Genomic DNA, 9,925 nt, shown 5'->3' on the forward strand with positions numbered 1-9,925 from the left:
GTCCTGTGCCAGCCTCACAATCCTTGTTACACCTAAGTCCATCGTTGTAGCCACCGTGTCAATCCATCTCATTGGGGACCTTCTCCTTCTTCACTGACCCTCCACTTTACCAAGCATTTGTCAGGGAATGGTCCTTTCTGACATGACCAAAGTAGGTGAGATGAAGCCTGGCCATTCTCGCTTTCAAGGAGCATTCTGTCTGCACTTTTTTGGACAGATCTGTTAGTCCTCTTAGCAGACCATGGTACTCTTAGCATTTATCTCCAACACAACAACTCAAAAGCATCAACTCTTCTTTGGCTTTCCTTATTCATTGTCCAGCTCTCACATGCATATGAGCCGACTGAAAATACCATTGCTTGAGTTAGGCGCACCTTAGTCTTCAAGAAGATATTTTTGCTCTTCATCATGTCAAAGAGGTCTTCTGCAGCAGATTTGCCCAACACAATATGTCAAATGATGTATTGACTGCTGCTTCCACTGACATTGATTGTAGAACCAAGTAATATGAAGTCCCTGACAAGTTTGATCTTTTTTCCATTTATCATGAAGCTGTTTATTGGACCAGTTGTGAGGATTTTTGTTTTCTTTATATTAAGATGTAATCCATACTGCAGTCTGTAGTCTTTAATCTTCATCACTAAGTGCTTCAAGTCATCCTCACTTTCAGCAAGCAAAGTTGTGTCATCTGCTATTGCAGGTTGTTAATCAATCTTCCCACAATCCTGATGCCACATTCTTCTTCATATAGTCCAGCTTCTCAGATTATTTGCTCAGCATACAAGTTGAATAAGTATGGTGAAACTATACAACCTTGATGCACTCCCTTCTTGATTCTGAACCATGTACTATGCCCTTGTCTTCGAAGGACAGCCTCCTGATCTACGTATAGGTTCCTCATGAATACAATTAAGTGTTCTGGAATTCCCATTCTTCTCAGTGTTACCCATAATTTGTTATGACCCACACCATCAAATGCTTTTGCATAGTCAATAAAACATAAACAAACATCTTTTTGGTATTTTTTTGCTTTCTGCTAAGATCCATCTGATATCAGCAATAATATCCCTTGTTTCACATCCTCTTTAAATCCAGCTTGCATTTCTGGAAGCTCTCTGTCAATATACTGCTGCAACTGTTTTTTAATTATCTTCAGTAAGATTTTACTTGCATGTGATATTAATGATATTGTTCAGTAATTTCTATATTCTGTGGGATCACCTTTCTTTGGAATGGGTACAAATATGGGTCTCTTCTAGTCAGTTGACCAGGTAGTTGTTTTCCAAATCTCTTGGGATAGCCGAGTGAGTGCCTCCAGTGCAGCATCCATTTGTTGAAACCTCTCAATGGGTATTCTGTCAATTCCTGAAGCATTGTTCTTTGCCAATTCCTTCAGTGCAGCTTCAACTTGTTCTTTTAGTACCACTGGTTGTTGATCATATGCCACCTCCTGAAATGGATGAACATCGACCAATTCTTTTTAGTACAGTGACTCTCTGTACTCCTTCCATCTTCTTTTGATGTTTCCTGCATCATTCAATATATTGCTCATAGAATATTTCAAGATTGCAACTCTAGGCTTAATTTTTTCTCTTCAGTTCTTTCAGCTCAAGAAATGGCGAGCATTTTTTTTCCCTTTTGGTTTTCTCACTCCAAGTCTTTGCACACTTCATTATATTAATTGGCTTTGTCTGCTTGAGCTGCTCTTTGAAATCTTCTGTTCAGCTCTTTCAGCATGTCATTTCTTCCATTTGCTTTAGCTACTCTCCACTCAAGGGTAAGTTTCAGAGTCTCCTCTGAAATCCATTTTGGGCTTTGCCTCCTTTCCTGTCTTTTTAATGACCTCTTGCTTTCTTCATGGATGATGTTCTTGAAGTCAACCCACAATTAATTTGGTTTCTGGTAATTGATATTCAATGCATCAAATCTATTCTTTAAATGGTCTCTAACTTAAGAAGGGATATTATCAAGGTCATATTTTGGCTCTTGTGAACTTGGTTTAATTGTCTTCAACTTCAGAACTTGCATATAAGCAGCTGATGGTCTGTTCCACAATCAGCTCCAGGCCTTGTTTTGGCCTTACAGAGTAATTTTAGCTTGTACTACCTTACAGAGTAATTTTAGCTCCAATTGAACTTTTATTACATTTATTTAGCTTTTGTGTTTACTCTCTTAAAAATATATAATGAACCAGTGGCTATCATCTGAATATAATCACTTAAGGAACTTAAATAAAATCAAACTTAAAAATTAAGACATTAGGGCACACTCAGATCTATTCCTCAGAATTCTACAGTGATTCATATCAGTTTTCCATAGTTGAGAACCACAAATGACTTCTTACTTTGGATATGACTATTAAATAGAGCCCAAAGCATTTCCAAGTGCTCAACTGGCACACAACATCTAAATAAACATATAAACTCAAAAACTAAACTCATTGCCCTCAATTTGATTCCGACTCAGCGACCCCTCCTTGGGTTTCCAAGGCAGCATCTCTATGGAAGTAGATTGCCCAGTCTTCCTTCCAAGGAGTGGCTGGTGGGTTTGAACTGCCAGCCTTCTGGTTAGCAGTCAAATGCCTTAGGCACTATGCCACCAGGAAACTATTATATGTATTTTTTTAGAAAAATACTTATCTGACACATTAATTAACTTAACGATGCCATCTAGTTAAGACAAAAGGAAAACTCTATTCTGGTTTAAGAATCATGGCTTTCTCAAATTCTTTACTTTCTCTAATAACACCTGGAAAAACAGTTGGTTTTTCTTGAGGGGAGGAAGGTAGAGAAGGTTTCTTCTCCCACTGTAAAAAGAAAAAGTTGTATTGATTTGAGAAGAATTGTTGCACAAGTGTTGGAGTGTAAAACAGAAATGCTGCATGGAGATGACAGTGTGAGACATTTTGCAAGGTTCAAGCACTAAAAGTGTGCCTGCACACCAGCCTCATAACACAAAGAATCAAACGCACATTCCCTGGCAAGATTAAATATTACTAAGAAATATTCTATATCATCACTTTCCAACAAAACTGCTCATGGTAATCCTAAAAATATTAATAATTTTTACACTTTGTGTCATATTTAGTCTAGAGTGTACTCAGATATTTTACTCTAAAAACACATAATTGGCAAGGAAAAAGTAAAAAGTTTCATCACAATAGCAGACACCAACTATTTTCCTATGCTGTGAAACAACTTATGGCTATCAGACAGGCTATCCTTAATAAAGAAAACCAAAGTTAATTTTTAAAACAAAACATTGCTTCCATCTTACTAAAGCAGGAATTGGTAACAGAGAGCAAGCATTTCTTTTATTCTTATCTGTATCCAGTACCCTGACACCTCTCTCCTTTTCATTATTCTCCTCCTTCTTCTCTGGACTGGGGCACAAACTGATTTTCCACAATACAGTTCTAAAGCAGCAAATGGAAAAAGCAGTGAATGAGCACTATAGCAATTATTCAGACTTTCTCCTAAACTCACAAAAAATCAGGCCCAATCCTGATAAGTAAAAACAAAGGTGGCTTCAATCTTTCAAGTATTTGAGTGCTTGGTCTCCTACAAGCAGGCATCACAATATCTCTATTTCCTAAATTTTCTGGGTAACAATCTCCTGACACTGTTATATGTGTATGATCAGACTTCTCCCCTGGAAAGCTGAGATTTAGGAAGTTTGAGCTGGAGCCCAGGAATGCATGCTTTTCTAACAAGCACCAGATGATAGTTGGCTTGGGAAAGTTCAGAAATCATTTTTCAAAAAGAAATACTTTAAAAAACAAGAGTTCTCAACTTCAGCTGCATACCACAATCACCAGAGAAACTTTCAAAAATGCCAATGCCCAGGCCCAAACCAGAGAGTCAGAGTTAATCAAATCAGAAGGGTGAGGCCTTGGCCTTGGTAATTTAAAAAATAGCCCCAAGTATTCTGATATACAATCAGAGTTAAAAACCACTGACTTAAAGATAATGACTGCTCTGAAGTGAAGACCTACTAAACACATGGGTGTGGTGGTTGAGATACCCATTATAATTAACTGTCATTCATTACTCTACAAAAACCCAGAGGGGTAAAAAAAACCCACTGCCATCGAGTCAATTCCAACTCATAGCAAACCTCATGGGGTTTCCAAGGCAGTAAATCTTTATGAAGGTAGATTGCCCCATCTTCTTTCAACAGAGTGGCTGGTGGGTTTGAAACACCAACCTTCTGGTTAGCAGTCAAATGTCCCAGGCATTAACCTTTAAGAAAGAAATGAATCTCAAATTGAAGCTGTCCAAGGGTTGAAGCAGGCCAAAATCACTTACAATTATGCTTATTCCATTTTAGGATAAATATATCAGGAGCTCTGGTGGTGTAGCATCTGAGGCATTTAACCACTAACCAGAAGGGTGGAGGTTCAAACCCACCAGCCAACCCTCGGAAGGATGGTTAGGCAATCTACTTCCATAGTGATACTGCCTCAGAAACTCAAGGAGTGGTCGCCATAAGTCAGATCCAACTCGACAACAGCGAGTTTGGTTTTGGTTTTGTTGGTGGCATAGTGGGTAAGGCACTTGGATGCTACCCAGAAGATTGTTGATTCAAACCCACCCGCTGCTCTGTGGGAGAAAGATGAGGCAATCTACTTCTGTGAATATTTACATCCTTGGCAACTCAATGATGGTCTCTCTGAGTCAGAATTGCCTCAGTGACAGTGGGTTTTTTGTTTGTTTGTTTATATCAGAAAAAGAGGTTAAATTAAAAGTAATATACGTGGCATTGTTATTAATAGAATGTTGTTCTGTGCTGTATTTTGGCCCCATATGACAAAGTAGAACTTCTCTATAGAGTTTTCTTGGCTGTAATCCTTGTGGAAGCAGTTTGCCAGGCCTTTTTTCTATAGTACTGCTGGGTGGGTTTGAACCACTCAGCTTTAGGTTAACAGAATTTAGGATAACAAACCACTTGCACCATTCGAATTCCTGACATGGAGCTCACAGTTCAATACAAAGAGTAAACAACATGCAAATGACCAAAGGAATAATTACACAGGGTAAAGGGCTACAATAATAGTTAAAAGAAAGAAAAAGAAAACAGCTTGCTGAGATAAAGAAGGCGTCATTAGGGTACAGGAAAGAGCTATTTAAATAGAGTGGCCCCCAAAGGCCTTACTGAGGAAATGAGTTCTGAACCAACCTTGTGAAAAACTGAGGTTAAGACAAAGTAGGAATGGAAAAAAAAAAAAAGACATGGGCAAGGGCCTAACCAGCAGAGAGTCTGAAGTATTAGTGAGTTTGAGAAAAGATCAATATGGCTTTACAGTGTTATAAGAAGAGTTTCAAGATATAGTAAGGGCTATTTACATGTTTATACACACACACACACACACACATACACACATGTAAATTTATATAAACATGTAAAGTGTATATATATAAACTATGCCACTAGTATTTCAAATATCAGCAAGGCCACCACCCATGGTACACAGGTTTCAGCAGAGCTTCCAGTCTAACACAGACTGGGAAGAAGGAAGATGCTATCCAATTCTGAAAAAAAGTGGTCACCGAAACCATGTGAATAGCAGTGAAATACTGTCTAATATATTAATGGAAAACTTTATAAATAGCCCTGAAACCCTGTCTGACATAGTGCCAGAAGATGAGGCCCACAGTTTGGAAGGCACTCAAAACACAACTCAGAAAGAGTTGCTTTCTTAAAGACGTGAATGGAGTAAAGATTTTGGAACCTTCATTTGCTGATGGGACATGACTCAAAATGGGAAGAAATGGCTGCAAATATCCATTAATAATCACAACACATATACGAAGTATGAATCTAGAAAAATTGGAAGTTGTCAAAAATGAAATAGAATGCATGAAGATCAATATCCCAGGCATTAGTGAGCTAAAATGGACTGGTTTTGGCCATTCTAAATCAGACAATCATATGATCTATTATGCCGGAAATGACAAATTGAAGAAGAATGGTGTCACATTCATCGTCAAAAAAGATTTCAAGATCTATCCTGAAGTACAATGCTGTCAGTGATAGGATAATATCCATACACCTACAAGGAAAAATGTTAATGCTACTATTCAAATTATGGACCAAGCACCAAGGCAAAGATGGAGAAATTGAAGATTTTTTACCAGTCTGAAATTGACTAAATATATAATCAACATGTAATGATTACTACTGGTGATTGGAATGCAAAAGTCAAAAACAAAGAAGAATCATCATTAGTTGAAAATATAGCCTTGGTGACAGAACTGATAGAAATAGAACATGATAAAATTTTTGCAAAACCAATGACATTTCATTGCAAATACCTTTTTTCAACAATATAAACAGTGCCTATACACACGGACCTCACCAGACAGAGCACAGGAATCAGACTGACTACATCTATAGAAAGAGGCAATGGAGAAGCTCAATATTTTCAGCCAAAGCAAGTCCAGGAGCTGACTATGGAACAGACCATCAATTGCTCATATGCATGTTCAAGATGAAACTGAAGAAAATTAAAACAAGTCCATGAGAGCCAAAATATGATCTTGATTATATCCCACCTGAGTTTAAAGACCATACGAAGAACAGATTTGACACACTGAACAAAAATGACCTAAAACCAGATGAGTTTTAGGATAACATCAAGAAGATCATACATGAAGAACAAAAGTGGTGATTAGAATGATAGGAAAACACCAAAATGCATGTCCAAAGAGAAACTCTGAAACTTGCTGTTAAATGGTGAGTACATAAAGTGAATGGAAGAAATGAGGAAATAAAAGAGCTGAACAGAAAAATGTAAAGGGTGTTTCAAAAAGATAAAGTACAGTATTGTAATAAAATGTGCAAAGACCTAAAGTTAGAATCCAAAAAGGAAGAACACACTCAGCATTTCTCAAGCTGAAAGAACTGAAGAAAATATTCAAGCCTCAAGTTGTAATATTGAACGATTCCATGGACAAAATATTGAATGATACAAGAAGCATCAAAAGAAGATGGAATAAAGAGTTACTGTACCAAAAACAATGCTCAATGTTGAGTATTTCAGGAGGTAGCATATGATCAAGAATCAATGGTACTGTGAAGCTGCACAGAAGGAACTGGTGAAAAACAGGAATCCAGGAATTAAAAGAATTCCCACTCAGATGTTTCAATAAATGGATGCAGCATTGGAGGCACTTACTTGTCTATGCCAAGTAATTTGAAGACAGCTACCTGGCCAACTGACTGGAAAAGATCCGTACTTGCACCCATTCCAAAGAAAGGTGATCCAACAGAATGCAGAAATTATCAAACAATATCATTAATATAGCAACAAGTAAAATTTTGCTGAAGATAATTAAAAAGTGCTTGCAGCAGTATATTGACAGGAAACTTCAAAAAATTCAAGCTGGATTCAGAAAAGCATGTGGAACAAGAGATATCACTGCTAATGCCAGACAGATCTTGGCTGGAAGCAAAGAATACTAGAGAGATGTTTACGTGTGTTTCACTGACAATTCAAAGGCATTTGACTTTGTGGATAACAATTATGGATAACAATGCTAAGGATGGGAATTCCAAAATGCTTAATTGTACTCATGTGGAACCCGTATATACACCAAGAGGCTGTCAATCAAACAGAACAAGGGGATACTTGCTGTTAGGTGCGGTTGAGTCATCTGTGACTCATAGCGACCCTATGAACAGTAGAACGAAACACCACTCGGTCCTGAGCCAGTTCCATGATTCTTGCTATACTTGAGCCCATCACCATTGATCCATGTCAATCCATCTTGTTGAGGGCCTTCCCTTCTTTCATCGACCCTTCACCTTACCAAGCATGACATCCTTCTCCAGGGAATGGTCCCTTCTGACAACATGACCAAAGTATGTGAGACGAAGTCTGGCCATTCTCGCCTCCAAGGAGCATTTTGGCTGCACTGCTTCCAGGACAGACCTGTTAGTTCTTTCAGCAGTCCATGGTACTTTCAGCATTCTTCACCAACAACACAGCTCAAAAGAATCAATTCTTCTTCTGTCTTCCTTCCTCATTGTCCAGTTCTCACATGCACATGAGGCGACTGAAAATACCATGGCTTGTATCAGGTGCACCTTAGTCCTCAATGAGAAATCTTTGGTCTTCAGCACTTGAAAGAGGTCCTTTGCAGCCAATTTGACCAGTGCTATATGTCATCTGATGTCATGAGAGCTGCTTCCATTGGCGTTGATTGTAGAACCCAGCAATGTGAATGAAGTCTTTGACAATTTCAATCTTTTCACCATTTATTGTAATGCTGCTTATAGGTCCAGTTGTGAGGGTTTTTGTTTTCTTTTTATTGAGATATAATCCATACTGCAGACTGTAGTCTTCAATCTTCATCAGTAAGTACTTCAAGTCATCCTCACTTTCTGCAAGCAGCTGTGCTGTCAGCATATCACAGGTTGTCAATGATTCTTCCCCCAATCCTGATGCCATGTTCTTCTTCATATAGTCCAGATTCTAGGATTATTTGCTCAGCATACAGATTGAGTAAGTATGGTGAAAGGATACAACCCTGACACACTCCCTTCTTGATTTTAACCATGCAGTGTTCCCTTTTTCTGTTTGAACAACAGCCTCCTGATCTATGTACAGGTTCCTCATGAGTACAATTAAGTGTTCTGGAATTCCCATTCTTCTCAATGTTACTCACAATTTGTTACGATCCACACAATCAAATGCTTTTGCATAGTCAATAAAAAACAAATAAACATCTTTCTGGTATTCTTTGCTTTGATCCAAGATCAATCTGACATCAGCAATGATATTCCTCATTCCACATCCTCTTCTGAATCCAGCTTGCATTTCTGGAAGCTAGATCTGATGTCCAGACATAGCTGTTAAAGCTAGGCCAGGGCCTCTTACCCTTTGACATTGTTTCCCTGTCCCTCTGTCTGCCTAGGCCAATTCTGTCTTTTTTTTCCCCCCCAACCCAGTCTCCTCCCCTCCCTGCCCATTAACCCCCCACCCCACGTTCCTCAAAGTTAAGCACTCCAGTGGGACCCGCATTGCCTCCCTGTGAATATTGACCCTCTGGTGCCCTGTGGTTGATTGCTCCAAGGGATGCATTTCCATTGAGTATGTGGGTGCATCACCCTGGGTTGAGTGGTTTGCAAGTACATCTTGTTTACTACTGGGCTGAAACCCAGCCCCTGGGAGTGAGTTTTATTCCAGGCCCAAAGTGTATCCCAGGGCCATAATACTGAGGGTCCCACCAGACTTCATCCGACCAGAAATCATGGTCATTATTTGTTTTGGGATTTTGTGTCTATTGTTTCATTCTTGGGAATCTCATCACTGCAGACCTTGTGCCTTCCTACTCTGTCTGTTCAGCTGCTTCATAATATTGTCCATAAACTGGTCTCTTACTGTCAAAAAAAGTGTACTGTAAAGCCACTGGAGGGTGTGAAACAAAGGAATAAAATGATATGCATATCCATGATTCAAAAAGATGCCTCTAGCTGCAGTATGGAGAACGGAGCCTCTAACTGTGGTATGGAGATTATATTAAGGAGATCAAAAAGAGAAAGGAAATTTAAAAGAATGCTTATATAGTAGGCAGGTAAGCAATGATGGTGCCTTAGATTACGGGTGATGGCAGTGTAGACAGCTTACTGGAAAAAAGAAGATAAATAGCTCACTTCAGCATGACCTGCATTTTGTAGAAAAATGTGACTAAATAATCACATATTTAAATCTCAGTATAAAAATGTTTCAGTAGGCTCTCCAAAATTCCAAATGTCCCTCCCTATAAAGTCCAAATTCCTCAGCCGGCATGAATTGCATTCCAGTCTCTCTGTGTGCTCTGATGGAGCCTGGGTGCCCTGCTCCACCCTGCCCAGATATTTTTTTTTCTTTTTTTAGTTTACTTGATTTTGTGTGTTTTGTAATTAGTATTATTATTACTAT

At 38.7% G+C, this 9,925-nt stretch overlaps 1 protein-coding gene across 1 annotated transcript in view; it reads right to left on the minus strand.

Moving 5' to 3' along the window:
• EEA1 (early endosome antigen 1) overlaps window positions 1–9,925 on the minus strand; it is a 204,052-nt gene that overhangs the window by 83,892 nt on the left and 110,235 nt on the right. The gene's annotated exons all lie outside the window — the stretch shown is intronic.

The sequence above is a fragment of the Orycteropus afer genome, unplaced genomic scaffold (assembly GCF_000298275.1).
Source record: "Orycteropus afer afer isolate SDZICR_OR568_19922 unplaced genomic scaffold, OryAfe1.0 scaffold00151, whole genome shotgun sequence".
Taxonomy (NCBI): Eukaryota; Metazoa; Chordata; class Mammalia; order Tubulidentata; family Orycteropodidae; genus Orycteropus; species Orycteropus afer.